The following is an 11,162-nucleotide window of genomic DNA, read 5'->3' as shown; positions in this document are numbered from 1 at the left end:
CATGCCTGGCACCTTCACTCTGCAAAGCCCACCATCTTCTCCATCCACTGCCTTAATTGTGAGACATAGGAGGAAGGCACCAGACAAGGATTAGATCCAGGAACCAGAAAAGCCCGCCTAAGGCAACCGGTATCGGATCCAGGATACAAGTGTCTGGCCCAGCTCTTGCTCATGAAGGCCATGGGTAAGTCAGCCTCTCTCATGTTCCCAGATTTCTCAACTAGCCAATCTTGTGGGGATCTTTCTCTAATCAGGACAAGGAAGGGCTAGGAGTGTATCTAAGGTGCTTGCTACAGCTATGATCAAAATGGCCGCCAGGTCAGAGACAAAGACACTGTCCTCTTACTTTCCCCCTCTCTGCCCTTAAAAGGCCCTGGGATGCATGCTTTTAACCAAACTAAGGCCTCAAAGCGTGGTGCAAACCAGCAGCCTGAGCACCCTCAGAGCTTATCAGATGTGCAGACGCTCAGACCCACCTCAGACTCTGCAGCTGGGCCTGATACCCAGGGTAGAGGCCCCTACACTGAGGCATTTGGAGAGGGATCCTTTGGAGATACAAGTCCCAGTACGCCTGCTCTTGCTGAGCTCTGAGAAAGCTCTGTCTACAAACTGAACTTGACCTCCTCATGTCAAAATGGAGTAGAGGGCTGGGGGGATGGCTTAAAGTGATTAAAGTGCTTGTCGTGGAATTCAGATCTCCAGAACCTATGTAAAGGCTGGGTGGGCATAAGGACTCATGTCTCCAAAGGCAGAGACAGAGGACCTCCAACGTAAGCTGGCTAGCAAGACTAGCCAAATCTGCAAGCTGTGGGCTTGACTGAGAGACTCTACCTCAAAAAATAAGGTGGAAAAGCAATTGAGACCTCTACATGCATACATACATGTATACATACATGCACCTTCACATACATACAAAAGCATACATACATGCCCATGCATACCATGCACATGCATACACACACACACACACACACACACACACACACACACACACACACACACGAAGGAGAGAAGGAAAAACAGGTGAGAAAACATCTCTCAGAGTTCACAGAGTGGCTGTTTTCTGAGGAGCTGTTTGTGACAGGGAAAACTATACACAGACTCATCGTGAGTTTGGAGAAGGCCACAGAAGCCAGGACTTAGGCCACAAAGCAAGGGGAGCAAGAATAGAATTCGCAGTCCCAGGCATGTACAAAATGAAAACTCTCATGCATGTTCTAGACTTAGGAAAAGTCTAGAAGGCTACGACCCTAACTACTAATCATGACAAAATGAGACCTAAAGGAATGAACAGGGAGCAGAGACTACTCCTCCCCCAAATTGTCTTAAATCTCATTAACCTTGAATGAATTAACAGGTTGTAGAGCTGAGATATTTCCGAGTTCAGCCAGGAGAAGAATACATCCAAAAGGGGGGTGCCTTGCTCTTTATGTCTTCGACACCCCTCAACCAGGTCTCTGGGACAACTCGTGGTCCCAGGAGATCCTCCAACTCAAATCCCAGAAGAAAGGGAGCAGCTGCTTATGTAAAAGAACCGCCAGAGAGGGGACATTTTGGAATGTCACCATGCCCTTGGGCACATCCACCTCTGCTAAGGGCTTGATGTCACCTGGGGGAGATCCTGCATCTCCTGGTGGGCAGCCCCTGAGGAATAAGCCCTGGGGTTGACCTCTAGCTTTACCTGTGCACGTGTGCATGAACACTAACACGTACATGTACGCAAGCAAGTAGCACACGCGCGCAGGCACACACACACGCTTACACACACTCACACATGCTTACACACACACACACACACACACACACACACACACACACACAGGCCAGCAAACTTAAAGACTTTTTAAATAACAATGAACACTCATGAGAACCTCCGGTGGGCGTAACAAGACCCATGACCCCTTAGACGTCCCTATAATCAAAGTGACTCTCCTGGCTCGTTACCAGTATTCTGTCCCTAACCTCCAAGAATCAAGACGATTCTTGAAATTCAAGAAATCTAAGAAGATCTCCACATCGCACAACATGGGGCTCCCCTGACGCTGTGGGCCTCACTAGGTGACTGGAAAGGAAGGCTAGAGAAGAGGGGAGCCCTTTGGTGCTGAGAGGAACCTTCTAGGCTAATGTTCCCTATCATGTGACTTCCTCTTACTCTGAAAGAAATAGATCCCTGGGCTTTGTGGAAATCACCTTCCAAGTGTCATAGAAGGCAGGGTCTGGAGCACAGCCAGCCACCTTTAGAGTGAGCCTCAGATTCCCCACTGGGAAGCAGTTAGAGCCAAGAGAAACTCGGCTGAAGATGTATCTATGATCTGACAAGCAGCAAAACCTCCTCACCGGCCTCGCTGGTGCTGGCTGCTGAGTCTAGAGCAGGGAAGTAGAGAGGGAGGAGGACTGAGAGATCTCAGCATCCTGAAGCACTCGCTTCATGGACTGGGGTTCCAATCCCAGCACAATAGGTAGACATAGCAGCCCGACAGTGTCCCGGTGCTGGGGGGGGGGGGGGGGCAGAGAGAAGCATGCCCAAAGCTGCCACTTAGACCGGTTAAATAGACAATCCCAGCATTCAGCTACTCTCAAGTGCCAACGAGTCTGCCCCTGCAGAAGTTGTGTTTCTCTGAGATTCCCTCTTCATCAATCTCCTCACCTGAAGTGTCACCCCCTCAGTGGGCAGGACTTGGCTCCATATAAAACCAGGAGGAACAACCAGATTAATTCACGCTAACGTGACTGGCTGAGGAACAAGGCCTGTGAGCACCGGAAATGGGCCAGTCCGGAAGCCTGCCCTGGCTCCTAAGCCCTGATAGGATCAGGGACTACTATGTCCCTCTAAGAGGCATGGAAGACAGCAAGGTTGTTCAGGATGGTAGAGTCCCTCTAGGAGACACTCGCAGGGCAATTACATCAACACAGGACGCCTTTGTCTTTTGCTCAGGCCGGGTTCCCACAAGCGACTGAAATAAATTAGAGCCTTTTCAACGAGGGCGGCTGGAAGCAGCCCTCTTGGAAAAATCTCAGCAACTGTGCTTTATGGGATTATAACTCGTAGCAAAACACCCCAAACCACACAATCGCCTGCAAAGGGGGAAATCAAATCAAACTCAACATTGTTGTAGACCTGGAAAATGTCTCCCCAGGAAGCCAGGCCGGGGAGCCTGCTCAATGTTCCCTGCCCAGTGACTCGGGGAGACAGGCTCTGCTCTCGGGGGGTCACGTGTAGTTTGTCTGTGTAGAACAAGCAGAGAGAGCCCCCAACAGACACCACACACAGGCAGACTGAAGTCGGGGGGCCGGACCTAAGGCAGGACACTATCACCCAGATGGGCAGAAGCCCTTAGAAGTCCCTGTGCCCTGAGTGGTGCAGCCCAGATAGCAAAGTGCAGGAACAACTTGCTCTCTGCTCACCAGTTTCTTAAAGTGAGTGGGGTTTAAAAACAACCTTCCTGGGGGGGCGTGGGGGGAGGTAAGTATGTCCCATGGTACCCTAGAGACAGATATGAGCTCCACTCCCCAGGAAGATGCTGGAAGCTTCCATCCCAGAATAGGTCTCTAATTTAGTAGATGTTGGTGTGGAAAAGCACCCAGAGCCCCGGTGGGCTCCATCCCTGCCACTCCCCAGCTCCGGGACCTCCAAAGAAATAAGCGAACCTCTGTTGCCCTGGCAATAAAATGGGCGTCTCCATGTCCTCTGTTTTTCTAAAACAGGGGCAGGGATGGTTGGAATGTTTCAGAGAAGAAGCAAAGGAGACAGAAATCAGAACAGGACTGTGTGGCAGGAGTAAGGTAGCCTACTGCTAACTTCTGACTAGAGGGAACCATCCTCTTCTGTACGTGTATCCGTCAGCCTGTACCCAAGCTGTGCACTCGAGGCCACTCCACTGTGTGCAGACCATCCTGTTTGTAAAGCTACGGAGTGAACTTTAAGTGACAAGAGAATGAGAGGGGCAGGCTGCCATGACCAACTGGGACACACCGGAGTTGATAACGTTTCACATCGCCTCAGATGGGAGATTATTTTGAAGTTCAGGTCTAACAACTTTAGAAAACATATGTTTGTTGTGTCCAGTTCAAACTGGTTTGGTAGGTACTTGAGAGAAAACATTCAGGGGATTCGAAGTGCAGTCAGAAAGTAATAATATTTGGGTTCGGCTTGGGGGAGTGGTGAATTGGAGTAGTGTTTTCCAATTTGAGGGTCATGGTTTGGTTCAGTTCAAGCTCTTGTTGCAACAGCCCAGTGCAGGGTCCCTTCCTGTGGCCAGCCCATTGAAGGATGACACCCTCCCCGGCCAACAGTGTCTGCATACTGCCCTTCCTGTGACCAGCCCAGTGCAGGGTGACCCCCCAGGACAGTTCTCACACTGCCCTCCCTCCCTGACCAGCCCTCCTCAGCCTTCCCAGCACCTTCTGAAAGAAGTGGGAACTTGAGAGGAAAAGAAAACAGACTCTTCGGTCCCCAATCAAGCCAAGGTCCCCACCCTGTCACATGGGTAAAAGGCAGAATCTGGTCTTTGAGAAGACAACACCACCAGGTGAAGAAAGCCAGTGATCTACACCCAAAGTCCCTGGCTGGGGGCTGCTGTGCCCTCCTGCAGGGAGCAGGCTGAGGAGGGATGGGGAGCTTGGCCCAGGCCCTGGTCAGGGCCAATATGAACACATCGCAGAGTATAATCACCCTGTACAAGGCCAAGACCCTCCCAGGCCAGCTGTAATCCATTAAGGTGCTTGCTCCTTCCAAGGCTTTTTGTGCATAACCCTCAGTCCTAAGGAGTCCTCGCAGGCCATGTACACGGAGGAGCCATTTAGCTGCCTTGACTATAAACAGGAGCTGGAACAATAGGCAGAAGACAGCTCAGAACTGCTGATGGAAGTGTCCAGAAAGATCACCGGCATGGCATGGGAATAAACCTCCAGGGAAGCCCGAGAGAGAAAGGAGTCGCCTCCTCACCTGGCCTCCTCAGCTGCTTTGCTCTTGCTAAGAGAGCAAAATGCAGGGTGACCCCTCTCCCCCTCCTCCACCTCTGAGTGTCCTGGCTCATTCTGACCTGGACCTGGAGCACCAAGCCAGGCCTCCCCCTTGGCTGCACTCCCCTGTACCCTATAATCTGCACCGCCTTCCTCCTCTTCCTCCGCCCCAAGGGTTGGATGCACTTGTACTTGGGTGTGTAATATTCCCTCGCCCCCAGGCCTTTCTTTGTCCTTGTTCTGAGTAACATCTCTGCGTGCTCCCATGTGGTGCTGACAGCTCTGTGCAGAGGGACTTAGACATCTCTCCAGCTCACCCCCCTTTCTGACCAATCCTCTCCCAAGGGTTATGGGTCCTTTATAGAATCAGGCAACTGTCAGCCGGAACACCCTGTGCCATTGTGCAGTTTGTGGACTGCGTACGTGCGTCCAACAAAGGGGGTCAGGGCAAGCAGGGTTCCTGTGTTGAGTTGTGCAATAAGAACTATGCCCATCCAGAGAGGGCATTTTTCTTTAAAGAATTAATTCTCGCCTGTGAAAGCGACAGTGGCCATGCCCAAAGCACATGGGCACAGGAGATGAGCTGGCACTTTGACCACCCGTCCTAATAAATGCATCTCTCATCCTGATGGAAGTGATTTGCTGAGGAATCTGCCCGCTGTTCTTAAATCAGGAACCAAGCTGGAGTGACACGTGTGTCAACAGACTGGGAAACAACACGCAATTTAGGCAGCTCTCCAAGTGCCAGGGGCTGATTTTATGGAGTACAAGGCCCGTTGCATCTTCATTTTGGACTCTAGTGCTGGAGTGTCAGTCCAAGTACACACAGTGTCCGGATCCAAATGTCTGCTCTGTCCTTCCCTGTGTTAGACTACTTGCTTAGCGACTATCTGACGCCTCCGTGCCCCAGTTTCTCCTGAACAGCAGGGCTACAAGCAGCCTAACACAGAGAAGAGAGACTGAAAGTAGTTAATGCCCAGACTGCTTGTCCTGGCTGACACACTGAGGCTGCATGCCCTCCATGGGGTCTTGGGGAGACGAAAAAACGGGGCTCGCTCGTTCCCTTAGAAGTGCAGAGTGGGCAGGTTTCTAACCTACTGGAAAGGAAAATCTCCCAAGATATTTGGAGTGGCCTGCCTTCTGGACATCACGGTCCTGGCGACCTGGGCACCGTGTGTTGGGCAGCAGCGGCCCCTGCTGGCTGTAATCATAGAAGCCCTGAGGGAACTGAGGGAGGAGAAGGGACCATGTCATGTCTCTGTACCCTCAGACATGTGGCCACTGCTCCAGACTAGTGAGAGCCTTCTCCATGCTTTTTTATTCAGGGAACATTCAGAGCCCCAAGAACGGATCCCACAAAATATCACGCAAAGGCTCTCGTAGAACTGTGATTTTTTTTTCCCCCTGCTTCAGTCAGATAGGATTTTTCTCCCTCCATCAGGCAGGATTTTTGCAGCTCACAGACAGGATGGGATGTGCCTGGAGGACATCGGCTGCCTCCCTGAAATCCAGCTGTCCACACTACAGTCTCACAACAGCCTCTATACTGAGGCTTCCTCACCGCCTGTGTCTGTCAGTTCCCAGTTGCTACACGGTGTGACGCTGTGCAGGGTAGACTGGAAGTGAGGTTAGGAGAGTGAAGGGCACACGGGAGCTCACAACAAGGCTGAGGCCCACGTGGGCGCATCCACAGCTCTGCCTTGCTTTTTGGCCTTCCAGAAGGTTCGAAAATACCATTAGAACAGAGAGACTGAACACAAATGTAAATGGGTATCACTAAGCTCACTGGTGACAAGTAATCCCAATATCCTCCACAATGAAACACCATGCTGATCCTAAAAACAGCAGATGGGGCAGGAGAAATGGCTCAGCGACAAAGGGGGGCTGACCACTCAGCCCGCTGACCCGAGTTCGGTCACTGAAGCTGAGAGTAAGAGAGAACTGACTCCTGCAAGCTGTCTTCTGACCTTCTCTCTCTCTCTCTCTCTCTCTCTCTCTCTCTCTCTCTCTCTCTCTGTCTCTCTCTCTCTCTCTCTCTCTCACACACACACACAGATAGACAGACAGACAGACAGACAGACAGACAGAAAACAGATAGATAGACAGACAGACAGACAGATGGTATATCTATTTTAAATAGATATACTAGCACCGTTTTTTTGGTTTTACAAAATAATATGTCCTTCCTAGTCCAAGACCTGAAAAAAATCTCCTGGGACAGCTTGAGGAGAGTTTAATAAATTGTTTCTTCATAAGACTGAAGTGAAGGAAGCCAGGCAGGGAACACAAAGCATCCAGAGCCCCTGACCATCTCTAGCCCTGAAGGAGAAAGGGAAGAAGGCTGTGTAGGAGGGTCACTAACAGAAAGAAACCCCAGCAGAGGGCCATGGCTAGCAGTTGGTCCAGCAGAAGGAGCAGGAAGAGGAGTGAATGCCCCAGTGACATGCCCCACCCGCGTAGCCAGCCTTAGGGCACAGAAGCAGGAGTGGGAGCTGGGGCAACCCAGGCAGTGGGGATCTGAGGACTCTTAGGACAGACCCCAGGGAGCGCAACTGTGACAGTGTTCACATTGGAGGTAGGAGATCCTGGGGCGACCACAGAAGAGGATGCCGCTGGGTTTTTATTCAGACTTCTGTGTCTGCCCCCCACCAACAGGAGTGCTCTACTTAGGGAGCAACTCTGTGGAAGAGCCCCATGCAGTGCTCGGTGGTCTGAATGCTTGTCCTCACCTCCTCGAAGAAGCCTTGCCTCAGATCCAGTTGTAAAGCTAATGACCGAGCGCTTGCCTAGCAAGTAGACGGCTTAGGTCCCATCCCCATCGTAAAACACTAAAGGCACAGAGGAGATGCTGGAGATGAGCTGGGCCGGCGTTCAGTCTCCGGAACCTATGTTAAAAGCTGAGCATGCCATGGACACGGGAGCCCTGCCCTGGGGAGGTGGGGAGGCTCCTTGTCCCCTACTCCCCAATCTGGTCGAGTCAGCACCCGGTTCAGTGATAGACCTTTCCTTGAAACAGCAAGTAAGGCGGAGAGCAACAGAAGATACCTGGTGTGACCTCTGGTCTTCACCACATACATGTAGATGCACGTGTGCGCATGCGCACACCCCTCGAGCAGGGATAGAAGACATGGTCAGGGATTGTGATCACAGCAAACTGGTCCCCTCCTAGGCAGGGGAACCCGAGGTGTAAATCAGGCAAGGTTCCCCTAAGGTACTGGCCTCATTCGCCCCATCCAGGAGAACTTCGAATAGCAGACATTCTGTAAGTCACCCGGGAAAGCAACGTGTCGAGCCCAACACCCTGGTATTCATAACTTTGTAAATGCCTCTCTCTCTCTCTCTCTCTCTCTCTCTCTCTCTCTCTCTCTCTCTCTCTCTTATTAAAAAGGGGGGGTTGAACAGTTTAAGAAGAGCGCTGGCTTCATTTCCTGCCCTTTCCCAATCGCAGGGGCAGGAGAGGTTTCCTTCAGTGGTGCAGGCTCTGTTTCCATTTGGGGGAGGCAGGCCTCCGGGGAAGAGCCCCCTTTAGGACTTTCCATCGGCTGAGAAATCTAATCCAGTGTTTTGCAGCCATCATTTACCAGAGAGCTGTCGTCTGGGTGGTTTGTTCAAGCCCTATGCTGCCTCCACCACCCTCCCTCCCAGCCCCTGAGGACCAACTTGGTGACTCTCTTCATAGTTATGAACTAGCAGATCTGCTAAAACTTAGGAGGCCTAGGCTAAACCAAAACGTTTTTCAAAGAAACACTTTCCAGTCGAGAAAGGTAATATCCTAGAGGCCTGCCTGCCTTCCTGCAATTAAACTAGAACACCACCCGGCACAGCTTTTGTTGGCTGCCACTTCCCATGGAAATACCTCAAATGCTTTTCCTCAGCCCTAAAATGGAACCTTTGTCTCTTTCCTGTTCAAGCCACAGAAAGGCAGTGGGACCAGAGAGCCCTTCCTCCACCACCCACGGCAGCCAGGGCCAGTGGGCTGGCTCCCGGGTGGGCTCCAGGGCCAGGACCAACCCCAGGCCGGAAGGGGTGCTTTCCTGGAGAAGGGCCCCAGTACATTCAAACCCAGCCTTGTCAGACAGACAGACCCTCCAGCTCTGGGAATTTGACCCAGGGCCTGCACCTTCCCAAAGCCCAACCCACCACCCCCTGGTCTATACCGAGAAACAGAATCTCCTGGGTGGTTGGAAAAGTGATCCACACAAACTCCTGACACACAGTAGTTGTGGAGGCAGGACCCCTGCTTCCTGCTGGAGTGTGGTGCACTTGTTAGCGGAAATTCTGAGGAGTCCCACCAGAGTCAACGCGCTACTTGTGAAATTCAGGTTCCCTCTTGAGGTTCTTAATCCGAAGAAGGAAGACGGAGAAAGAGAAAAGGCTGGTTTGAGTGAAGCTGGTGTAGAGGTTGACAGGGATGAAAGGAAGTTTTGGAGAAACTTCGAAAGGAAGCCCAAGGCGCTGGTGAAAGCGGATCAGAACGGAGATAAGAAGTGAAGGGAGGACTGGAGAGGCAGGAGTACCGGGGTTCAGTTCCCAGCACCCACAGGTCAGCACACAACCACTGAAATACAGTTCCAGGGGATCCAACACTCCCTGGCTTCCTGTTATAAACGCATGCAGGCACGCGCACATACAACATAAGTAAGAATAAATGAACGTTTCAGGTTGCTAACGCCAAAGAACAGCTTAGATGACCCTCTGTTGTTTGTGTTTTTCCCTCGAAAGCTACACGGCCGAGCACAGTGAACCCAGAACTTGGGAAACTGAGGCAGAAGGCCCGTTGAAGCCAGCCGAAATTGTGAAGAAAGTTATGTAGCAAGTCCTCATCTCAAACATTGGTGAATTAATTAAATGTCATAGAGTTGAATCTTTTAGAAATATTGGCTAATCCATATTTTCTCTGATGAACTTTTACAATTCAGAACGAAACATGTGCAGGACAGCCTCACTAGAGTCAGACACAACAGACAAGGCAGTAAGGTTTGTCTGAGGAACCACCTGTGCTGTAACTTGGAGTATAAAGGAGGATATATTTTAATTGTTAATTAAATACCTGACTTCGGGGCTTACCATATTGCTATAGTGTTCCTGAATACGCAGGAGGCAGAAGAGGCCTAGGCACCCATCAGTCAGTAAGCAGATAAAGAAACACACAATGGGACTTTATCCATTAGAAGAGTGAAACCATGATATCTGCAGGAAAATGGAAGGAACCAGAAGTTCTTCTCTTTAAAATAGATTTTTTTAATGTATGTATGTATTTTGTGTGTATGAGTACTCTGTCTGCATATATGCCTGCACACCAGAAGGAGAGCATCAGATCCCACTACAGATGATTGTGAGAAACCATATGGGTGCTAGAAATTGAGTTTAGGACCTCGGGAAGAGCAGCCGGCATTCTTCACAGATAAACCATCTTCCCAGCCCCCTAGAAATTATTCTTGAAGTGAAGTATCCCACATTCAGGAAGACAAATACTGCCAAGTTGTCTCTCACATACAGTAGACTTTAATTTTCACATGTGTATACATGTCTGTATTTGTATGTGTGTCTGTACGTATGTATATACGTGTATTTCTGTATGTATTTGTGTGTGTACGTATGTATATACGTGTATTTCTGTATGTTTCTGATTTCTCTGTGTGTGTGTCTGTGTATCTATATTTCTGTGTATGTCTGTGCACGTATGTGCATGTATGTGTGTGTGTGTGTCTCTGTTTCTGTGTCTATATGTATGTCTGTGTATGTCTACATATAGATCATGGAACTAGACAGACACGCACATAGAAGATAAAAACATCTTTATGTAGGACAAGGAGAGGAGAAAACGAGGAAAGTGATTAGGTGGTTTCATTTTTATTTCAGTTAAATATAGAACAATTCCAGTCCTACCCCATAAACAAGGACGTGTCGGGGTTGGGGATTTAGCTCAGTGGTAGAGCGCTTGCCTAGCAAACACAAGGTCCTGGGTTCGGTCCCCAGCTCCAAAAAATAGAAAAGAAAAAAAAAAGAAAAAGAAAAAGAAAGTGTCCCCTGTGGGGAGGGTTTTAATTATCTGGTTAAGTGTCACTGCGTCCTCTGCTTCTCTGCAGGACCTTTGAATTGCTGCAGAGACTTGCCCGCATCTAACTCATCCTTCCCCTCCTGAAGGACACCCGGGCTCTTTCCAACATCAAGCACTTTTAGACACAAGCGAAGAGTTG

This window comes from Rattus norvegicus, chromosome 9 (assembly GCF_021556685.1).
Source record: "Rattus norvegicus strain SHRSP/BbbUtx chromosome 9, alternate assembly SHRSP_T2T, whole genome shotgun sequence".
In the NCBI taxonomy this organism is placed as follows: Eukaryota; Metazoa; Chordata; class Mammalia; order Rodentia; family Muridae; genus Rattus; species Rattus norvegicus.
The sequence above is the reverse complement of the archived record's forward strand: the minus strand, read 5'-3'. Positions refer to the sequence as shown.